At 35.1% G+C, this 24973-nt stretch overlaps 1 protein-coding gene and 1 long non-coding RNA gene across 7 annotated transcripts in view; one reads left to right on the forward strand and one right to left on the reverse strand.

Moving 5' to 3' along the window:
• Positions 1-24973, forward strand: part of DACH1 (dachshund family transcription factor 1) — a 351929-nt gene that overhangs the window by 195669 nt on the left and 131287 nt on the right. The gene's annotated exons all lie outside the window — the stretch shown is intronic.
• Positions 5039-9408, reverse strand: LOC306805638. Its single transcript, XR_013775251.1, has 3 exons — positions 9283-9408; positions 6995-7074; positions 5039-5171 (listed from the first exon to the last, which is right to left on the reverse strand). It is a non-coding gene; the product is annotated as an uncharacterized lncRNA (long non-coding RNA).

Here is a 24973-nt window from a genome sequence, read left to right on the forward strand (position 1 = left end):
GATCAAGGGGACAAATGTTGAATATACTTAATATCCTCAATATTCTGTAACTCATTTTTGGCTCAGGGCATGAACAGATCTGATTAAGTTATCTTGACAGAAATATTTTTATGATAGCAAACAAACTTAGCAGTAAGCATTTGACAGCATTATTTATTAATATGATAAATGAATTGTGAGATGTGTGATTGTGTGATGATGCATTCATTTAGTTGTTCCCTTTTTCCTTTTACTAATCTCTGTCATGTTGGATTTATAAATGGAACTGAGTGACCTTTGAAACTGTGATGGAAATGAAGAGATAAACACAACTTGAAAGGACAAACCAATTAATATAAATGTGTTACACATAAAGAACTGATTTCAATCAATTGCTATCTGTGTAAACCTTTGGGCACTTAGCTGAATGAAATAGAGCAAACAGATTACGTGACATAGGGACAAAACATCTCTTTAACTCTTTTATTATATGTTTGGGATATCATGCAAAATGTACAACAGGAGGAAGAAGGTGTATGCTATAGAAAGTCCATTGAGAAGTTGCAATACTTAAACTTTTTCTGATAATCAGAAAGCTGTTCTGATATTCTTCTGCATTTTGATGAATATTTAAAGGAGCCTCTGTCTAATTTGTTTGCCATTTCCAGTACTTTTAATTGAACTTCCAAAACATTTATGCAGTATGCTTTTAAAATGCCTTAATTCAGAATTTTCTAAATAGCATATTCATTTCTTCTGCTGTTGCCTGGTAATAATGAAAACATTTATCACCCTAAAATCAATAGAAATGTCCTGGGCATTCTTCTTTAAGAAAATTACAGCATCTCTCTCAACCTTTTCTTTTATTTTTTTTTCTTTTATTTTTTTTCTCCCCTGAAGAATGTAATCTTTTGTTACATGCATTTTAAACTACCTGCACATATTGTTCTCTTTATAGGCTTAATTAGAGAATGTGATCAATTTAATGTAAAGGTTTCAAAATATCGTCATTGATGCACAACAAGGGAAAGAAAAAAATAAAATAAAATAAAAAAAGGCAATACAAGCTTGACATTTTAAAACATTTGGATTTGAAAGACTTTTCACTACTAATTGATTTTTAAAAGAGTTCTGTGGAAAAGTGAACTCAGAAATGTTTGGAAGTGCCTTGGCAGTGTGCCAGAACATTTAGTATGAAGCATAACTAGACAGTTTCTGAGGCCTTACTACAACTGAAAAGATATGTTCTTTGCCTTTCTTAATTTAATTTGGAATCCCAGCTGTACACTTACAGATTATGCTGGCTATTTTCAGTATCTTGTGGACATCTTTAAATGATCAGTTGGCACAAGACAATAACTTCCCTGCTGTCACAAACAGGGTTAGGCAGCACAAGGATTTCAGTAGTGAAATTTTCATTAAGTTTCCTAAAAGAAGCTATAATAATGAATTGTTGTTAATTTCCTTATTTTAGGTGGCATTCTTGTTACATTTGTCTGCTAATGCTGTTTTCTAGCATAGATTGATTGGGCCAAAGTCTGTCATTTCTATTTGTCTTTAGGGACTTTACAGTTCTGAATGGAGTGAGAAGGCTGGGCAGACAATATCTTATATTTAATAAAAATTTTCTTTAAAATTACCTTTTAGCTACAGTGATATGACATTATCTATTTTATAACACTTCAGAGTTCTTTGTTAGTTGACTGGAGTTGAAACAAAAATCCTCCTTCTTTTTTTGTGGAGTGTGCACTTTGAAAACCTACATAGACAGCTGAAATATTAATGGAAATGACATCCATTCTGTTTTAGAAAAAGAGCAGACCAAATGATAACGAGTAACATTGACCAAAAGCAATTACTTTAAAAGGATACTGCTAAGTATCTGAGAAAAATGATTCCTTTGACTAGTTGTTTGTCAGGCCCTGTGTGGTTTTTATTGATTGCTCTTGAATATATAGCCCCCATGATTGAAAACGCTGCTGGTAATGTCCTTCTTTTTATCGTGCTGAGAGTATCTTATTGAGAATAATAAGAAAGAAATTTATACAGGAAACAAATACACATTGGAGCTTTAAATTAGCCAAAAGTGGTCTATAGATTACGTGTGATATTCATTTTCTAGCATGTCTCCTTTTCTAAAGCTAGTATTTAAAATTAGATGACAAAAAATCAGGTCTTAAAAGTTGCATATTAAGTATTTGTTTATTATGTGCATTGTTTCCCCCTTTTCTGTATCTGATCACCTCTGTGGAGCACTGTAATTCATCTTCTGCTATGAAATATACTGAGTTTGAAATGAATCACAGATAGGAATTGAGCTGGTACTATTTCTTATATATGAATATTTTATCTATGCAGCTAACTTTTTTTTACTCCACAGTGGAAGATTTCATCTTAGTATGTGTGGCTGGCAACTTAAAATGCCACTGGTCTATTTAAATGGACACTTGATTAGGATGCTCAAGAGAATGAAGACAGACATAGGAAGCAGCAGGCTGCTGTTTTACTGACAATGCTGGGAAGGTTCTGGAACAATAAAAATATTCTCAGACTCCCCAGCTGCTCAAGCTCCCTAGAGGATTGAATAAAGTGTGTAGGACTCAGTCCTAGGCCTCAGTTCTTCTTTACAAGATCTTTGAGTATGCTTTTCTCCTTGTTTCTTCCCATAGCAAGGCAACAGTTACCAAAGGGAGACCTGCCTTTGCCAGTTGCAAAAGTTTGCCAGCAAATTCTGTGTTTGATTTATTATTATATGCTTTACCAACAGTGCTCCAAAGTTAAGAAGGAATAGCTAGGGCTTTGAATTGCTTCCAGATTTTCCTGTCGATTGAACTAAAACTCCAAGATGCTTTAAAATCCATTAGACTCCAAAGGGAAAAAATCCTTCATGACTCCAGTAGTAATTGTTCAGTCAGTCCTGAGGCATCCTTAGGAAAACAAAAACCAACCTGACATCTCTAGTTCCCGTGCCCCAGTTACATGGAGAGAGACTGATGAAGCAGATAAAAGCAGAAAAAAGATCTGAATAGTAAAAGAACTACCAGAAGTTGAAATTAACAAGTGGAAAGTTGGGAACGATAAAAGATGGGGAGCTTTTGAAAGAAAAATCCATCTCTTTTCTACCTATAATCTGTAGCTCTTGATCCACTTTTCCACCCAAGAAGTGAAAGCAAGTTAACTATGGATAATGTATCTTCTGTCTGTTCTACAGAACTCACCAAAAGTCTTCTCTAGACATCTCCTTAAGGCAATTTCACAAGCTTCATGTCCAGGATAGTTGTATTAAATTTCTTCTCCCTTGCATTGCTTAGTTCTTTACTTCTAAACAGTTCTATTGCATTAGGTCCAACATTTTTTTCTGATGATTGAGAAACCAGTATTTTTCCTTTTGGAATCCATGTAGTGCTTATTTGGTTCATTCTGGCTTAGGAATCCCCATTCATGTTGCTTCCAGAGATGTGCCACATCAAGACTCATGCACACTGTTTTTAAATGCAAATCAGATTTAGCAGTAATTTATTGATATGAGAGAGAATGCAACTACTTTATTTATCCACAGATGTGGCGTATGGAGTATGGATGCCAACAGAATTTAGCTTTTTATGTAGTGCTCTCACAAACATGCTCAGTCACTTTTGGGTGAATTGTTGTGTCATATGGATACTGATACTGGCTTACTTAATCAGTAAACCTTGATGAGAGTACCCTGCTCACACACAGACCATAGTCAGGTGCCTGTGCACCAAGATCTCTATTACCAGTAATTTCTCATTTCTCTTTCTGCACAAAGCCAGGCTGGGTGGCCTGAGCTGAGCTAGGATTGGGTAAGGAACTGCCTAAGTGCTGGTACTGAGTAGATGCTGAGGATCATCCTGCAGAGTACAGGTAAGTGGTCCTGCAGGAGTCATCCTAAGAGTGCCTGTAGGTACAGCTGTGCTAAACAGATGTTACAGACATGGCAAAGAATAATGTTTTGCAGTCCATGCATTTTCCAAAATAGGATTTAAATAGCTGGTAATGATTATATAAATAGCTGTATGCAAAATCTAGGGGCCAGCAAAACTTGAAGTTGCTTGTACTCAGCACCCTTTATTATTATGTATGAGTATTATTATGTGTGAGTGTTAACTCACACATATCAGAGGTGTCCCTGGGCACAGAGAGAACTGCTGCTGTACCAGTACAGCACTCAGGCTGGAGTCTCATGTTCTGATGCGGGATTGAACTCGGTGTACAGCTGATACCTGGATTGGAAGAAGATATGGGAAAACAGGTCTTTATTAAAATCCAGAAGTGCCATCTAATCATTGGTGATGGTGGAAAGTGGTGGCAGGGAGAACTAAGGGAGAAAGAATGAGCAAAAAACAGATCATAACGAGGAATTGCAAGTTAGTTAGAAACACCATTGAGTATGCTGCTTTTGTTTTGTGACTGGCCAGCTCCTCTCTCTTACTGCTCTTTTGCATGGAGATGTGCCCAGGACAGGCCAAGACTCTAGGTAGTCTGTCTTTTGTTTATTTTTTAAGAAAAAGCTCATTTGCCAAATACACAGATGTAACTAGAGATAAAATTAAACTTATTTTATTTGCATTTTCTGAATTTTTTCGTGGCCAGGACTATATGTCTGACCTTACCTAGAACTGAATTTTTTGCTCTGACATGCCAAACCCTGTTTTAGTACTGTAATAGTCTCTATGATGTCACCACTTTCTTCCTGTTTTGCTGTTTGTGGCTCACATGATACAATTTTTGTCATGTGTCCCCTCTGTCTTCCTTTGTTATGCCTTGATAACTATTTTGGGGGAAAAAATGCTTTCCTATTGCAGTAGTGGTGTTGACAGATGTCAGTTTATCAGAAGTGCAGAGGAAAGCTTGGAACTCTCATAGCCACATCATTTTCACAGAATTCTACTTTCAATTTTGAAGGGGATTTTGTTTTGTTTTTGTAATTATGTTCCCAGCTAAAAAACAGCTGTATTGTGTTGTGGAGCCAGGAAGAAGAACACAAAAAGTTAAAACTGATATCCAGCTTATGATTGATGGGAAACTTTCAGAGATGCAAGTGAACTTGATAATCTGACAAAGAATGGAAAGCTGGAGAATCAAGATGCAAGTCTTCTGGGCTGGTACAGGATAAAAAGATGGTTTGTGCAGAACTCTCTTAGAGGCCAAGAACTGTTTTGCCAAATTATCTAGGGAGAACAGAGAAAAATAATTCAGGATTTATTGTTAAAAATAACCATCAAATTTTCATCAGTGATGTTCTCTGCTGTGAGTCATAGCTGAGTGTGTTTGTATAGGAGTGGGGAAGTAGGGATGAAGAGTATTTTATAGACAATAATACATTAATGTTGCCATGGATTTTGTGGCTGCTGCTGCAGAATTTAGGAGTTGTCACCATGGAGTTTGTTTTCTTGTGTGCTGCAGAGCAGGCAAAGGACCTGTGTGATGGTGACTTGCTGCAGTGGACATTAGTTCTTTGCTTTTATGACTTTAAGTAGGAGTGGTGAAAGTAATATTTTGTTTACTAGCTCGAGGCTGTAGTCAGATTGTGTTACTGCTGCTTTCCAGATGAAAGAGAAGCAATGGTAAAGTTAAGCAATGAGTGAAATCTTATGGATGTAAGAAATAGCAGGAGATGATTTGTAACAATGTGTCTGTAGAAGGATCACCTCAGACAAAAGTGGAACCAATAAAACTTTTGAAAAATCTGGAGTGGAAACTTTTACCTCTTAATTATTTCAAATCTAGGTAGAAATGTTCCATTTCCCATTCAAGTGAAGAGCAAGTTTTTCTTCATTTTCTCCATGGTCATATCTAGGTTGTGTTGTTGCCACTCCAAAGTTATTGCAAAGTATTGTTTCACTTTTGTGCTGTAACATTATGAAAAACTAAGTAGAAATTAGTTATATATTACCTGTTATATTGGCAGGATTGGAAAGACTAGTATATAGGTAATTTTTTTAGAACACTTGCATTTTACAAAATTAATCTATATCTCCGACTTTTAGCAAGATTCCCTGTCCTTCCCAATATTCATTGACAGTTTATTTTAAAACAAAGGCCATAATGAGAAGGGTTTGCATTTCTTTTCCACAATCATCATCCAAAATAGTTATAGCTGTTAAAAATTGGTCTTAGTGTTATTCAGATCACATAAGACTTCCTTTAATTGGCCCTTAATAAGCTTGGTTTAACTGGGATTTAAAGAAAGAACAGTGGTCATTAACATTAGCCAGATTAAGACTCTGTTAATTACCACTGAAAGATAAAGTAATATGCAAAGATGGGGGCTAAAATATTCTTGCACTTAAGCACCCAAGGAAGTTGAGAAATTTCTTGCTAACGGAAATGAATAAGTCTCTTCAACTCTTAAAAAAGACAGAAGAGAGTGAGAGTACAATTACTGCATTTAAATACTCTGACTTAATTAGTACTGTGTATACAGATATATACAGGTTTTTATTTTGTTGGATTCTTTCTATCCCTCAAACATAATTAATGATTTGTTTCAAGTTTTTGATAAACTCTGCAAGAATGTATCATTTTCTGGCCATTAATCTTTTGTATGGGCAAACATAGTCTAATATATATGTTAATATGCTCATGTTTAGGCTTTATATATTAATATCAGTATAAAAATATACATTAATGTGCATATTAGTCCATGTTCATAGATAGATAAAATATACAAATATGTCACATACATATATATATACGTAATACCCTTGTAAGTAGAGAATATTTTTCTTATTGCACAGCAGCAATAGAATTAAAATACTTCAAGCGTTGTAAGCAAAATGTTAAGAGGATCTATCTTTATAATAATAATTAATATGATAATTACATAATTTTTGTGATGTCACTATAAATAGTTTAAAGCATTTCTCTGTCACAACAGTCTCTCAAGTATTGGCATGATATAGTATTTCCACTTTGGAGTGGACTTGTGGTGAATTTGTCAGGGTGTCCTATCAATCACAGCACTCATCAAAGGAAGGTTCAAGACGTTGACAGTGGGCAGATACAGAATCATCTTGTTCTGTGCATGAATAGTTTCTGACTTGTCTTCATCAGTCAGCAAGGATTTATAATCTGAAATGAAAAAATTTTAATCTCATATATTTGTTTCTTATATTTAATGTAATGAGAGCTTTTCCCCACTGTGATACTAAGTGATAAGTTATGGTTTAAACAAACTGCTGTTCCCAATTATTTCCATCTGTATGATTATAAATATTTTAAAAACAAGTAATTCTGTCTCTTCCAGAAAGTGATATGTGCTGATATGTTGTATATCAGTTTCATGGAATATTTTCACATGCTTGTATAGTGAGAAGGACTAACAGTTGTGCCAAGCTTACTGTTACGTATTCTCATATATTAATGATTTTTTTCAACTTCCATCTCTCTAAATAGACTGATGATCTTAATTTAGAAAAAGGCACTAGTTACATATTTCTACCTTTTATTTCTACTACTTTATATAACCAATTTTCTTCAAAATGCCTCCACAGTGAACAGTTGTTCAACAGCCTCTCTCTGTGACATTTATTTTCTATGGAGATGCACTTATATTAAAAAATGATCAGTTGATAGGAAAAATAAATTCACATGTTCCATTTAACACCATTTAGTACTCAAAGATTCTGGAGTATGCTAGTCTAGAACTTTCTTTTTTAGTTGTATTTTTAATGATAAATTATGATAAATCACTACAATGTGGGTTTCTGTTTGAAATTTTATGTAATTTGTCTTATATCTCCACTTTTTCAATTAGCAGATAGTAACAAACCCATGATATTCCAGATGTACTGTAATATTTTCTAAATCAAATAAATGAAATCTGCATTATTTCAATAGTTTATAAAGACTATGCATACAGCATTAAAAACTAAAGTAAGCAAATTTAAAAATCGCATAGCTACACAAATGTACTTGATATAGTTTTATATACATAATTTAATTAAATTGATAATTTAATAATTTCTTTAAATTATTTTGAAGACTGGTTTCTTATACTTGGGACCCTGAGTTGAGGATGAGTGGCAGATTAGAGAGTTAATCATTAAGTCATGTTTTATTTATTTTTTGAATATGGAACATCTGCAAATGCAAAATAAGATTTCTCACCAATTCATATAGAAACTGCTAGTTGCAGAAAGACTTGGTCCCAAGTGGACATTCTTATTCTCCCAAGGGTGCACCTGATACCTCCTATGCATTCTTTCATGTACATATTTCTCAGATGGTAACCATGAGCCACAATATCTGTTGCTTTTAAAATAACAGGAACTGTTAACAAAGGAACTTACCAAACCTATTGTCTCAAATAAAATAATTGAAAAACAGGCCCAAAGGGGAAGAAATATGCTTTAATCGATAGGCTATTTTTACATGTGAATGGAAATTTGGATCCATTCTATTGGATGAGATACAAACTTTATTAGCCTAAACCTAGTCAACCTCAGTCCTTTACTAAATGCAAGTTTTCTCTTTGTAGTCTGTGCAATATTCTCTATTAAATTTCTCATTCATCAGTTGTTGCCAAAGCCAGCCAGCATATTGTCATTGTACTTGTGCTCAGAGTGCAGCCTTTGCTATGGAGCTGTCTGTATTCCCTGGGGGTTACTTCCTCTACTTACATATGGGAATGAGGAAGGAATCAAGATAAGATCTTGTCTGCAGACCAAGAAAGTTTTAGAGAAACTTTGAGTGCTGCTGCTTACTGGTGCCACTGCTTGGTGCAGCTTTTATGGCAGAAAAGATCCTGAGAATAATCTTTGTAGGTAAGCTTTGTGAACTTGTTAGTTTGCCCTGGATGTAGAGGCTTTGGCTCAACAAACTTTTGGGGGAATCCAGTGCCAAATATGTAACCTGTCTACTTACCCTACATTTTTCAGAGGAGTTTAAGGTATTTTCCAGTATAAAAAGATAGCTGTGCTTGGTCAGCTTAAAATTTTCCATACCATGTAAACAAGTTTACACGTGTAATACTTATGTTAAGAATGTATAAGCAAATTTTTTTCCATTTGTGTTACAAACTGCAGTATAATCAATTGATTCTTTGTACTCTACATGGAGCATTTGGCTACTGATAGTTCATAATAGTCATTAAAATCAACAGTTTCACTATCATAGCAAGTGGAATAAACCTTCAAATAGAACAGTGTAGTGACACAACATTTCCTAAGAAGCAAAAAATGATGCCATTGGTAAAGAACTGATTTGGATAATTTAAATACTAGAAAAAAAAAAAAAAAAATAAAAGGAAAAAAAAGATAAAAACTATGAAAGGACTACCTCAAATATTTTTCTTCACATTTTCTTCTTACCAATCTTCATGGTTAATACCTCAAGCACTTGCCAGTGTGCTCCTTCAATGAAGAGCAAAGCTGAAATCTGTCACAAATCATACCTAGCTGCCAGAGAAATTCAAATTGCTGTAAGCACAAGTGCCAGGGGAGCTCTTACAGCGATGCTGAAACCATAATGCAACGTTCACAACGAGATCATTGCATCATAATCTCCTTCTGAATGTGACTCCCTTTGTGTGTCAGGTGTTTGCATGTCAGAGGGAGAAGAAGAAAGGGGATTGTGAGTTTAGCACAATCTGTTGTTCTGTATTAAAGTTTGGGGTTTTTATAATATTAAAAGTGACCTGTTTTTATGTAGGATATTCCAAAGGCTTCAGAGCTAACCTGCTGGCCTCTAATCCCCTCAATACAAAACACTTTTGTTAGGAATATTCTTGTTTTCATTTCAGACAAGCTAGTTACTTGCAATTCTTTTTAAGCCTATAAGCTTACAAAAGTTAATATGTATTAAAAATTATATTTATTTTCAGTATATGCATCACAACTATTTTAATTTCCTAAGTGCACAATCAATATTTAAATGAAGAATATTTGATTCTTTCTCTCAGCTGTATCAGCTTTTGAGCAGAGTAAGTTTATGAAAATCCACAAAGAGGTTTTTTTCCCCCCAAGAGATTTACAGCAGCATAAGTGAAAGGAGAATCAGGGACATATATTGCAAAATTTCATTTACATTATTTAAACATCCATCAGGCCTGCCTTTATTTCATGCGGTCATGCTCACAAAGTATATGGAGATTGTTTTGGGTATTTTTGAAAGATTATCAATATTGTCTAAGACCTGAATAGACCTGAATGTATGTCTTCAAAAAATTCTCAAGATACAGTGACTTTAATAGTGAAGAAAGGTTAGTTCAGAGATCAGTCAGTAAAGCTGAACATCGAGTGAACATCCCTCTCACTTGAAAGGCAGCCAATAATATTGTAATCATTTATTTTGGATACAAGAAAATGCATTTGACTCACTGTGTTATGCAACTGAAAATCATTTAGAGTTAATGGTAAGAATAAGACTATGAATAAGTGTATAGATAATTTCACCAAAAAACAAAATATCTTTTAAGTAGTCCCTCTCCTTGTACTGCTTTTATGATAGAAATATAATTGTGATTTTCACAGAAAAAAAAATAAAAGGAGAAAAAATGCTTGATATCAGTCCTGTTTAAATTATCTAACTTCTTAAAATGCTGAAGTTTGGAATTCAGTTATCCACAGCTCAAAAAGAGATAGAAATCCCCAATGTGGGATGATATATCTGTGAATTGCTGTGTACTGCTGACTCCCCATTGACTGTACAAGGCATGAGACAGTTGGTAACTTACATTGAATATTTCAGTTAAGTGAATTGAGGTGCAAATGTTTCATAGCTATGTTGTGTATTCATTACCAGGAAAAGGATTGGGCAGGGCTGATTTAATTGGTATTGGTATTATTTGCTCTTTAGCTATCAGGAAAAAAAAATTAAAAAGAAAGAAAATTGGTTAATAAATTTATTGTAGAAGATTAAATATATCTGCACAGACTGGTTTCAGACCTAGGGCAGAATTCAGCATATACCTTGCTTATGTGTGGCATTGGGCACACAGCAAGAAGCCTCTGTAAGTTCCACCAAGTTGGGTGGCGTGAGCTCAGAGCTAGTGGTCTAGTCAATAAAGCATCTCTAAGGAAATACAGTCAATATGAGTGACTCAAACCTCTGTTGCCCATCTCCTGTGAAAGCAGCTACTTTCCAGTATGGGGGGCCTCTTCCTGTGTTTTATCAATGTTTTTTCCTACAGTCTATTGAAAATGTAAAATATGGAACTATACCTTGAAATGCCTCTTTGTTTTTAATTTGAGTAGATGGTTATCGTCAGGAGTGCAGTTGATGGAGAGTTTAAGGGTAATTTAAGTATCTAAATCCCCAAGTACAATCTTAAAATCCTGCCAGTCCCTTTACAAGTCTATGAAGGTCTGGAACAACCCAGAGGAATGAATGTGCTTTTCAAAACTGCTGGGTGCTTAAGGCCCAGGCTGAGAACCATATCAGTTCTAAGTTTTTCTTTTTGTTAGTGTTTCTGCCCTGTCTATCTTAGGTGGCTCCACACTTCATTTTTTTTTTTCTTTTCTTCGTTTTCTTTGAATTCTGAGGAACCTCTTTCTTCCTGTGCATTGCTTTGTATATATGAGTTGCTTTCAATTATTTTATGTCTGCTGGCTAAAAGTTAGGTATTGTGGTGTAACTGTGCCTTTTCTTGGACCTGAGGATAAATGCCAAAGAGCAATGATGGAAAGAGAGAAAGAGAATAAATAGTTCCGCATGCCACTGAAACTGCATAGGGAATTTAGGTAGGCAGAATGCAATTATGCATTTGGAATATAGCCAGGACATATGGGTTAACACATGTACTCCTGTGAAAAGTGCCATGGGATATTTAATGACTGTAACTTGTCAGAACTCAGTTTTATATCTCATCTGAAAGACAGCACCACCAGCCACATGATGTCCCTTCACACCATGCTGAAGCAGTTCCTTGCTGTGGACCCAGAGGGAGGGAGGGAGTGAGTAAGGGAAGGAGTGGTGTTCTCCATTTCTTGCTGCAGTTGGGCTTTCTTGAAAGATTTATATTAAAATATTAATCAAGCCCAGCTTTCTTAGCTAATGAGCTAAGAAAGTTCACTGTCCAAATCTGAGTATGAGTAAATTGCCTTGTCCAGAAATGGCTTGCTCTAAGATGATGTTTTGCCACACATTTTTTTTGGATGGGGCCCTGCAAACCCTTCTGGGCTGGCCACCTTTGTAAAATCTCTTACGAGTATAAAAATCCTGCTGAAAGTGGAGTACTGCAAGTGTGTAGTAAAAAACATAAGCATGCTAGTAAAATCTTTTTTGTTTGTTAGCTTATTATGGTATAATAAAAAAATGAAAATGAAGAGGCTGTATGTCAGCTATTGTATATGTTAGAAACATAGGGAATCTTAAGAAGCTGTTATGCAGGATGGTTTAGGTCTACTATGTATTTAATCTATTTGTATGAAATCTGTTTTGGTGGTACTAAAGGCTCAAGAACAGGCATTTCAATGTCATCTGAATGTTCATAATTTAATTGTTATGAACTTCTGCAGTTCTAACTGTGGCTGGAGTGCCCCAAATTTCTATTATATTATAATTTGGGTGGATTTGATGATAGTAATTGTTGAAACATATCCAGGCTGTGCAGCTGATGTGCAGCTTGGTGGATTCTTCTTCCTGTAGGCTGTTAATGGCAGATAATTTTAATTTTTCTTTTTTTGCAAGGGCTGCTCAAAGTTGTGCTTTCTGCCCTCAATTGATGGGCTTATTTAACAAGGATGTATGGCAGAAAACAGTGTACACCAATTTCCTGAAATTTGTGCATTCAATATAACCTGTATTAGTAGTGTTTATCGTGTTGGTCTGCTGATGTGAGCTGTTTTGCAGGACAAGTCATAAAGGGCTGGATTCCACAGATAAAACAGCCTTTGTGATTCTTGAATAAATAAATACATTCATTCCCTGCATTACACCATTTTTTAGGCAGCTTTGTCCCCTCCTGCAGAGCATTGATGCTGTTTGTCTTTGCAGTTGGGACTTTCTTTTTGATGTGGTGATTGACTGGAGCTCACCAATCATTTGTTCAGCTGTGTAAGCCCACTAATTTCCCAAAGTTAATTGTAAGAGTGTGTATGGTTGAGATAATTGAGCTGGTTGCCATACTCAGATATAATTCTGCAGACAAATTCCTGATGTGAAAGTCATGAAACTGCAATGTGAAAGGCAAGTGTTCAGAAAATTGTAAAGCTTTCTCTGTTCTATATGTTTGTTTCAGTTTTGGTATAAAAGAGGCTGTCTTGTCCATTTTCTCTAGAAAAGACATTGATAGTATAATTTTATCCATTTGGAATAAGAAGTTTCTTGTTTTCAGCTATGAGAATAGCTGAACCAAAATGTAGCAAAAATAAAATAGAGATAGGTGCAACTGTAAAATCTTAGAAGCACTAACACATGTAGCATGAGAGCTTGTTAAGAATACATACATTCTTGGAATTTATTAAAGCACCAGTTGCTTATGTGGTGTTGTTTTTTTTTGTTTTTTTGGTTTTTTTTAAATGCTCTGTAAAGGAACAAAAACCAATGCTTTAGATATGAAAGGCTATACTATTTCTGCAACTGCGAGCTGTATAAAACAATTCTTGAAAATGCAAGAAGAAATCTTATTTAAAATTATAGGATTCTGCATTATAGCCAAAGAATAAATGAAAAATCTATTACATTTCTTATATATTCTGCAAGCTATGGAATATGCTGTGAGTCTTACCACATCAGAGCTAGCAAAAAAGTTGCAGTTTTGGTATGCTTCATTAACTGTTTGCATACAAGACAAAAGTGCTTTCTGATGAAGTGTAAAACCAACTTGGGACCAATTTTCCACAACATAAATTCAACATTCATTCCATCCCCTGATATTCTTAGATTCAAACAGCTAGGGAGGTTTTACGTCTTATCTTTTATCAATAATTATTTTTAATTCTACAATTTTAGATTATTCAGCCAAATGTAATAAGCTCAAGTTGATTTCATACTGTGATGATTGCTGTTAAAGACATGTTGCTTTCTAGAGTGATTAGTCTTGTTATGTGTGTTTTTAAGCAGTTATTTGAAATTCTGTATTATGAATATTTCTTACTAGAGCTATTTCTCTAGGTTTTATCACTGGGGAAATACATTTTATGCAGGCTTGTGTCCCTTCAAGAATGAATTTAAGATCACGCATTTTTTTTTTTTTTTTCCCATTTGTGGTGTTGAGCTATGTATTTTAGTGAAGTGGAAAGTGCCCTTTCAGATTTGGTACTGCACATCTGTGAAAATGATTTATTGTGATAATGTATTTAATGATTCTGCTCATGATTCAAATTTGTCTGCTGAATTCTGTGTGGTCTCAATTTTTCTATTGAAGCTTGGCTGGTGATGTGCTATCTTTGTATCTTACTATAAACTATCTGATATTTATTGAATGAAGTTTATTTTACTTTTATTATAGAGCAGTTTAGCTATGGAGAGAAGTCACTAGGCTCCACTGAGGTGAAAGGATACATGGCAAATGTAGAGTGCATTAATGTATACAAAATAACTGGAATTACAGGAACTTTGCCTGACATGAAGGTTTACAAGTTATCCTTAATCACTTTCAACTTCAGTAGGGAAATACTACAATTTTCAGTTTAGCTGTATGTAAACTTATTTTTAGTTTTGAAGTAATTTGCTTTCAGTAGAGAAAGAAAAAATAATAGTCTTGTGGAAGTTTATTAGTAAGGTAGGGGGAAAGAGTGCTCTGGTGATCCTCTGATTGCAGTGACTATCCTGTAGACTGCTGAGACCTCACTATAATCCTGATAAACCTTTTGTAGTAAATGCCAAACTGCAAACTGTCTTTATTCATTAATTCTTAAGGTCTGTTTTCCAGCTCTCTCTCACAGTTAGGAAAAACCTAAAAACATTAGGAAGGGCTGGGGTGTTTTTGCCTCTACAGTTATTCTCATATGTATGTTCTGTGTTTTGGAAAATGTTCAGATAGATAAAGATATGGACAGATTGTTGATGAACAGGTGGAAGGGATCCTGAAGAAAACTGAGTACTGAGATCAGAAGTTGAGCATAATTGCCTTATATGCAATATTTGACCCCATGTATAGCCTCACATATGCCTTGAATTAATGCAAAATCATTGCTGAATACAATCACTGAATAGATGCTTTAGAGCCTATTATGTCATTCTGTTTGAGTTTTGTGCTAATTTCTTTCCACATGTTTAAGCCCATCATGGTTTTATTTTCTAATTTTTTTAAAATGTTGTGTTCCATTCTTTACTGTGTGTGCTTTAAGCGTAGGAACTGTTAGCACGTCTGAAGTAACATCTGCTCTGTCTTTTTGTTGCTGGGTTCATGGTATAATTAGCTCTATATTTCACCAAATACAATTTTGCTCCCATGGTGGATAGAGCAGCATGAAGAAAACATAAATAATTGCAGATTAGAGAAACAGAAGGGAAAGTGGGTGTAGGTGGCTTTGATGGAAAAAAGGGTTAAGGAGAATAGAAGGTCAACTCATTATAGGACATAACATTGTTAAAATTATATTTGAGTCTACTTCAGTTTCTCACATCTTAAGTATGTAATTTTCTTGTTTAATTCCACCTAGTTTTGCTAAAAAGAAAGGTGTTTTAAAAACCTAAACTTTATTCTAGGTTATATAAATTTAAAAATCCTAAATTATGTGTAAGCTTAAATGAGTGAGCACTCACAGACTAGGGTATGATTTTTTTTTTTTTTTTAATTAGCCAAAGATTGCAGTATAAAAATCACACTTTTCTGGACAATGCAATGAAGATTACAAGAGAGAAGTGTTCCATGCAGGTTTTTTGGGTGAGCATTTTGCAGCTTTCTACATACAGAATTTCCTACTCTCTGATAATTCTCAGTTATGAAACTACTTCCAGCAAGAAAGACATCAGCAACTTTATTCAGTGCAGGTTCCTTGTACCATTTGGAATGCCTTTGGGCACCCCACTTGGCCTCCAGCTTCCACTCCTGAATGGCAGAGATCATATGCAATAGGTGCTCTGTCATGTTTGGGAGCCCTGTGGGGACACATCAGACACCACATAAGGGCACCTGAAATGACAGCAGGTGACAGAACAGACCTCCAGAGCTTGCAGCACCATGTGCAACACACTTCCCTTGTCTCAGGGAGCAAATAGTGTCACTTATAAGATAGTGAAAATATTTCAGAATTTCTTCCTTGCATGAGCTTGTACTTACATTAAGGATCCTTTAAAAGATTCTCCTTTCTATAATATCCAGAAATAATAATGTGATGGGTGCAACTGCTAATCAATATTTAGATAATGGTATGATTTTGTGATGTCTTATCTGCTTTGAAGTAATTTTAGCAATTTTTCTCAGCCTTGTCTAAATAAAGTCAATTTATGAAGAGAAAGAAGATAAATCGTGATTATAATGTGGCCTAAAGAAATTTTCCAGAAATACTCGGGTCTGGCCATGTTCTCTCCATGATACATGTCATCCTGAGTTTGTACCAACAAACATCTCTGTTAAGAATGGGATGCGTTTTCCTTCTTTGTCTCTTTTCTTATGGAGTATCAGTACTTTTATAATGGCCTCATCCATATCTAAATAAATCCCATTGTTAAATAGTTCCCCAATTTCAGCCAGCTTCTCAAAAATGTTCTTCTTGAACTTCATGTGTTGTGTTAGAGTAGGTACGGCTAATACTGAATCTGAATTCTGTAGAATTGCTGAAAAATGTGGGTAAAGAGCTGTAGTTTGAAGTTTGGAAGATAAACAGCTTCCTGCACTCACAACACCATTGCTCTTATAATGACCTCTTTTCTGACAAAGGCATTTTGAATTTCCAACTTTTCATCTGCTGTGTATGTGCATGTATATGGGAATTGTACATTTGGGTTTAGGTATGCAGCTTGGTACAAATCTCTTTTGCCCATTTGCAACACTTCTTCCATAAGCAGCGAGAGCTTGGAATTTTTAATTAATGTGTTTTAAAAACCAGTTCAGTTCTCATTGATACAGAAAATAAATAATCTTAAAATTAGTTTGCTATTCATGGTAAAGGATTTCTGACTTCTCTTCTTGACAATTTTTCTTGTATTTTTTCCCGTTCCTACTTCATTAAACTTTCTTTACTTGAAAACTTAAAAAATAATTTTAAAAAGTCAGTTATGTCCAGACTCTAGGGTAGGAGATAAATTGATATTTGAATGTTATAGCAGATCATGCTAAGGTAAGAAGCACAAGATTTAACATCTGAGGTTAAATCATCATGAGGTACAGTGATCTCAGTTGTCACTGCTTTTGAGTAAGCAGCTTTGTTAGAGTTAACTATTTCTGGTACCATTATAATTTTGGTTGTTGTAATCTTCAAAGAATAGCATAGAACAAGTAATAGGGCTACTGGTACAAGAAAATGTAATTTTCCTTCTTTTTTGCTTTCAGACTACAAACAATAAATCATTTTGTTCAAGAGACAATAAAGCACCAACTGGGTGCTGGTTTAATTCCTATCAGGGGAGGTCTTCAGTACCTTTCTAAAATAAAGTAATTAGAGAAGGAGTTCTTTTATTAAAAATAAAGGATTATTTTTGTATATCTCTTGTGTTCTTGCAGGTGTTAATCAGAGTAGAGTAAAAAAGATTGTATTCTATTTCCATTTTACATCAGAGACATAAAAGTTATGAATCAACTACAACAATTGCAAAACACATAAAGAAAAATCCCAAGTGCAACAAGAATTTAGACATAAATGGCTTCATTGTACTGATGAAGGTTACAGTTGTTTAGTGGGAAAAGAAAATAATAGGAATCATAGCACATAAATGAAAGAAAAGGATGTCTTAGGGGAGGGGAGTGGGGAAATGTTTCCTTAATAAAGTCAACATACAGAAATAAAACCAACATCTGCTCCTCGTTTCTCTATTTGATTTCACTTTTAATTACAGAACTTCATAGTTGAGGCAGTTTTAGTAGATCTTTAGATTTTCCTTTTTTGTGATTGAAGTTACTGACCAAATTCTAGAGGCACTGAGTGTATTTGTGCTTTTTTCTGGGTCTTTGAATAATGCTGCCTAACAGTGGACCCCGTTTGCCTTTTGTAGGAATGTCTCCTGAGTTTTCCGGGCATTTGTGTTCTCCAGCTAAGTGGCTCAGCTCAGTGGCTCCTGTTGTTGGCTACGGTGTGTAAGAGAGGTTATAAAAAGGTTTAACACCTCTGGCTTCTCTGTGCACCCTCTGAATGTCTTTAGATTTTGCACTTTGGAAATGATTCTTCTAGGCCTTTATTAATGGAGACAAGCTATTTTTGTAAGCATGTAGGGGTGGGATCCCATCCCATGCAGAGATGGGATGGGCTGGAGGAGATTCAGCCAGGGCTCAACTGGATACTTCTGTGGTCACAAGCAGAAATTTGCCCTACGTACAGGAACCACATGTGATTAATTGTTCTGTCAAGGAAAGATAGATATAACTGGCTTTACAAAATAGTGCTGTAATACAGCTTCAGTCTGACATACTAATTGATTAATAGATAGGTGAGTTTTGCTGGTTCGTCAGCCAAAAATAATTATACCCTGAGCACTGTTGGGGTATGACTGCAGTGATTTGAATAAGGAAAAGTCCACTTGTAGGGTTTTGTGTAGTTAAGAAACTTCTACTGAACAGGTGAAGATTAATATACTTGCAGGATTTATACTTCAGGATATTAGTGCAAAGCTGCATAGAGTAAGGATGTTTAGATAATTGTGTTAAAATTTTAAAACTTGTTAGAGTTCTTTTCTATCATAAACTCTCTTAAGAAGTTGATTTCATGCAATAGCCATTTGCAAAATCCCCCAAATTATTTTTATAATATTCCATATTTCTGAGCAATATATCCTCAAAACCATATGCAAAATTTCTATGTGGATTTCTGAAGCTGTATGTGTACTGTGTCATATTCTTTCATATTCCCTTACTGATGAATTTGCTTCATTTTAACTAAAAAATAGCTGGCATAATCTTGAATATTTTCCCTTTTGATTACACTAAAAAACCTGTATGTTGATATTTCAGCATGCTTACATTCTTAATCAGAGCTGTGTGGGAGATCAGATTGTTCTGAAACATATCTGTGCACTGACTGCACTTTTTATTATTGTCCTCAGCATAGCAGAGATGATGTAGAAAGGGATTTAGACTTTATGAGATCTTCATGACAAACTTTGCCCCTAACTAACTAACTAACTTTGAAATTGAGTAGATTCAGGGACTTTATAATCTGCATTTTTTGGGCCACACTATGACACCTGTCTTGTAAGAGCTGTCTAAATTAAATTGCTGTGACTGCTCTTGATAAGCCAACTATAGTCACTGGCCAAAGCAACACCTTTAATTACTCAGTATTACTAAAAAGCGTCTTCTCATCATACATGCTGTAGAGTCAGCTGTTCCAATAAGTGATTTTTATGGTTTTGTGAAGTTGCTTCACTAAACCTTGACCCAGTGTGCTATATAACTAACTGATTTACATGGAAGTTCTGGAGGTTACTTCTCACTACTCATGTATTACACATGGGTTAGTTGCCTTTTTGATCTCCATTAATATTGTGCACTCAGAAATGTTCTTCAACTTTATGACTGAGTATTTTCTCCATTTATTATTTATTGCATGCTACTATTCCATGGTAACTCCCTCACTGTCTCATATCGTATACATCTTACAGCAAAGATCACTGAGCTGTGATCACGTGTTCATGATGGGTTTAGAACTCCATATGATTAATCATTCAAGGTGTATACTGTGGCATGTTTTATTCTTTATGTCTGTCTCATTAAGTGACCTTTTAGATGTAAGGAATAATCTTTTTTTTCTGCTCTGTGTGTAAGGCAGGTGTTACAGAAAGGTTGCAATCCCACTCATGGGGTTTCTCTGACTGGAAGATAAAAATAGTGACTTTTCATGGAGTTCTGTTTGCTGTATTGGGTATTTTAATGTTGCCCTGAAAAGTCTTCCTCTGCAACCATGGATACCAGCTTCTGTGCCCATTACTTGTATGCAGTAGATGTATGTTACATCTTGGCTACAAGATGAGAAGAGACACATTCTGCTCGCTCTGTGGTTAACTGAGCCATCTCTCCCTGCCTCGGTTCTTCCTGATATTCTATTTTAATTGGCTATTATGGATAATTTAATTAATGATTGGATCCCAAACTGACCCGCATTTCATCTTTAATTTAGAAGTTTGAATTTGTATTTGTTTGTTTAATGAGTTTGCATTGTTTTAACTCACTGACAATTAATTGGACAGCCTAGGTCAGACTCCTGGCAGTGTTTTTTTCTCTGCATGATCTCATTCTTACTCACTGTCTGAGGCCTCTTTCAGCCCGAGCATGGAGGGAAAGGTATGCCCTCCAGCATGACATAAAGCCCGAACCATTTCAAGATGGCTGTCTGAGATTGAATGTAGAAGATTTCAGCAGATGGCTTCTAATTACTTGAGATATGCCAAAGTGCTGAAAGGAGCATTTGTAACTTCAGACCTAAGGGGTAGCTGTACCTGACACGATGTGAGTGGCATGTGCATTAATGTACCCATGTCAGCATTTATTCCATCTACAGTTTCTGCCATGAGCTTTATCACAGATAATTGTCTATGATATGAATGGAACTTCCTTGAGTATTGTTGTAATAGAGCTATAACTAATAAACCTATTACAGAAAGTAGAAGGAAATCCTATGCTTTTTAATGGAAAGTAGAAATAAAGCGACAATCTATATTCATACTCATTTTATCGAGAAAGCTATGGAAACTTTGAATTAAAACTATCATTTTGACCTTTTAGTTGAGTTTATAGGCAAGGCTCTTTTTATGATAGCGAGCAATTTCTTTAAGATGCAGAGAAATCACTGTTACATTAGTTGCATAAAATAATTGAGAATTTTGAGAGAGAGATATGTCATGCTCACCTTACTCACACTGTTAGTCTCAGCAAGGTCAAGGGACTAATTGTGGACCCAGCCTGCCCTAAGCCAGTTGCAGTACATAATTGCATGCTGCCCTGGGAGCAGCATAAGAAGGAAATTGTGACTTGAAGCAATTCTGTTTGGTATTCTGGGGGGTAGGGTCAAAACCAGCCTCGGTGTCTGCTCCCTCCCTTCCCCTACCGGTGGGTGGTGAGTCTGCAGAACTCATTTCCCCTCCTGGGCTACCATCTGTGATATGAGAAACCAGTTCACGGAAGAGAAACTCTGAGTTTCTTTCAGAAGGTTTGTGTGTCAAACCCTTCTGATTTCTACATTTACAAATACATTCAGGGTAATTAGTTCATATGCTGAAATAAGATTAGGAGTATTATTTTTAAACTTCCTTAGAGGACCTTGTGTTAATAAAGTAGTGAACTTCTGATGTTTGGTTTACTAGTAATTTTAAGACTCAGCACAAACCATTTTTCAGAGCAGCTTGTTTAGCCTTAGAAAATGTCACCAGCTAGAGATATTTACGCAACACATTCCAAATTCCTGCGAGTTGAGCGGTGTGCATTTTGGAATGCTTTAACCTCCTCATTAAAATTAAGAACTCCCTGTAATTTCAGCTGCTTCCAGGAATATGACCCAGTCTCCCTTGGAGAAAACTAGCAGTCTCATCAACACTATCTTGTACTGGCAGAAAGTTGTATTAGCACTGGTAGAATGTGTCTCTGAGCAGCAGATCACCCTTGAACTTTTTTGTCAGGGTATGCAGGGGAAGATTTGAAGCTTTTAGGGGCACTGCACTCCTCATCACCACTACAGAGATTTCTCTGAGAGTAATTGCTTTTATTTCTGAATATTTAAAAAATAAAGCCTGTTTAAAATTGTTAGTGACTTTGTTAATGCTACTTTAGTAAAATAAAATGCTGCCTTCTTTATTTTTTTTCTTTTTCCCTTGGTTCAAGTAACACTGATATTTGGTTACCTTTCTTCTTTATATATATATATACATGGTTGGACATAAAAAAGAAAATTACAGGCTCTCCTGCTATAATTCAAATTTTTAACAAGAGTAAATACTGGTAATAACATCTGGCATGATTGAAACAAGCACAGAGAATTTTCCTTTGAGAAACAGTATACAGTTATTATTGCTAAATATGAAGTTACATGAGTTTGCTTGCTTAATACACATAAGGGTTTGTACTCAAAGGGATTTTTTTTTCTGTTGCCTGCCTTCTCAGGCCTGTTAAATGATGCAACATTGTGGTCTTGTTAGACAATAATAACAGAGACAAGATTTCTTTAGCAAGAATTTCAAATAATCATATAATGTCATCATTTACAGAAGCATTTTATTTTAAAAAACATGATTGAAATAGTATTGAGATGAACAATTTTAGCCATATTTCAGTGCCTGTCCTGTGCATTGAGAAATTATTATATTAAGAACATTGCATTTATTTAAGTATAAATTCCACTTTAAAAAATAGCTTAACTAGGGCTCATTGCATTCTGATTTACAGAGTTAGAAATTCTCATTTCATTTTTCTTATAGACATTTTGTACTTACATTGCTGAAGCCCTTCTCTACCTTTCAGAAAATACATAACTTGTGAAATAAAGCCTGTAATTTATGTTTATTATTTTATTTGTGTATTTTTATATCTACTTTAAATATCTGGTAGCAAAGATACATTGTATAATATACATAACGGCTCAGTGAAATCAGCAGCCACAGATTTTAGTAACCAGCATGAATAAGGAAGTTTACTTTTATCAGGTGACCACGAACAATCCACTATGCGCCACCTAAGCGTTATTTAGACTTTAATAGACTAAAATCCTGGTGTCCCCTGGGAGGAAAGAAAGTATAAATACACGCATAACAAATGTGGTCCTTGAACTTTTATACATCTGCGTGCATCGGTACATGCCAAACATAACATACTCCAGCTTATTCACCTTCAGGCTTCTGCAGAGGCTATTAAGCTGTATAATCTGCAGAGGATAGATATGGAAAGCCTTTTCTTATCCAGCTCCCATACCAGCTCTACAAGAGCCTCTGCTTTGGTGGAGAGCAAAGTGGTGGTAGTGGTACCTTGTGAGCTTGGCTCTTTCTGGATGTGATAGAAGAGCACAATGAGCCACACAGATATGCCTTTTCTGCAGCCAGTGAAGAAATCTGTCCCTATGCGTGATCCACACAAGTTGTGTGGGAAAGGGCAGGAAAAAATTCAGTAAGGTGTTTATTTCCTCTGTCAAGAGATTAGGAGAAACATGTTAACCCCTCCAAACAGCAGTTGCACGTTTGTTTAGTATGTATAGATTCTGGGCTAGGTAGAGAACTGTTCCAAGCCATTTGCCTAAAAAGTAATATTTGACACTGATGTGCTTGTAATATGTTTTTTTAAGGTTTAGAACAAGGCTTCACAACAATGTAATATTTAATCAGCAGAGTGTTTAGAGTAAATGTCCAGCTGCAACCTGGCAGGGCTGGAAGTATGGTCATGCCTGGGGAGATGTCCCTCAGATGGTAATGCTCACCCAGTTATAGGGATATCCCCCTAATTTGGGATATTAGTCACACTATTGCAAGAAACAGGAATCTTTTCTTAATCTAAACTGAAATGCTAAAATCATTGTGTATTTGTAGCAGAGATTTTTAAGAGGTATGAATGATATTAGAACTGGTGATACAATTACAAGAGTTGACAACACTGTAGGTAGCACAAACATTTGGTTTTAGCTACCTTTAGATATTAAACACATTCTTATTCATAAATAAATAAATTTATAAGGAATTAATTTTATTGAAGTGTCAGCTACATCAGCTAGCACTTGTAAAGTACCTTTTGTGCAAGTCACACTGTAAACTGAAATGCAAAGTACATCTGGGTAGGAAATCCTTTTCCTGTGAATTGTCCAATCAGTCTTGCATTGTTTGAAATTACCATCACCACATACTTACCATATGTCATTTCATATTGAAAGATTGTGCAACTTTGAAGAAGCAGCTTTAAACCTTTATTTTCTGTTGGTTACTTTAATTTGTCTGCTAATTTTTTTTGCAGTATAATACCAAAGTGAGTCATGAGTCTTCTGTAAGTTAAGAGCATGTGGATATTATCAGGAACAAATGATAATGTATAATAAGTTTGGTTTTATCTAAGTACTGTTTTAAATTAAATAAAGACTAGGAAAAAGAGGACATGAATTACCTTTAGTAGTATCTGCAGATATAACCCGTTCTGCAGTTTCTGTGTATAGCAAGCATCTGTGCTTAGAGACTAATTGGTGAATAGGAATCTGACTATCAAAAACACATTTTCTGGGATGAGAGTCATAATCAATCTCTGTATTTATAATTTTGTATTTTATCAGTGCCTTCAATCTTATTTGCCATAACATAGCCATGTACAATAAGAAATATCTTTGCACTTCGATTTAATTTTAAAGTAATTGCATCTAGTAGATGCCTTGATGCCAAAAAGTATCATATAATCCATGTAATTATAGTTTCTGCCTGTTCATTTATTAGCTACGTTTACAAGCAAGAAGTAGGTTTGTATGTTTTCAAAACACATGCTTGGTAAGCACTAAATCTAAGACTTATAAAAACATTATCAATATGTTCTAATTAATATTTGCTCTTTTCCTTAAGCTATTATAAGGATACTTAATGCATAGCCTAAAATTAGAGTTGACAATTGCAAATACAACCCAACCAACATAGTAATAAAATCAATACTTACATTTCCCTTGGGGCCACTATTTACTGTTTGCTGTGCCATTCCCTTAATGGAATGGCAGTTATGTTTGCAGAAACCTTGTAACTACGATTTTTGTATTTTAACTAAAAGCAGCTTTCCTGAAGTAGTATGATTAAAAAAGAATCTGGAGTTGCTTTCAGAAAATTGCTGTAAACATTTTGCAGCCAGTTTTAACAAAGACTAGTAAATGTCACTGAATTCTAAAATGAATTATTTGTAATGTTTAAAGTCCTTTCAGTTGTATTGCAATAGACATTTGCCTTAATCTTGAAATACTTCCCTGATTTGTTTTTACTTTCATTTACTCAG

Source organism: Erithacus rubecula (assembly GCF_903797595.1).
Source record: "Erithacus rubecula genome assembly, chromosome: 1".
Lineage (NCBI taxonomy): Eukaryota > Metazoa > Chordata > Aves > Passeriformes > Muscicapidae > Erithacus > Erithacus rubecula.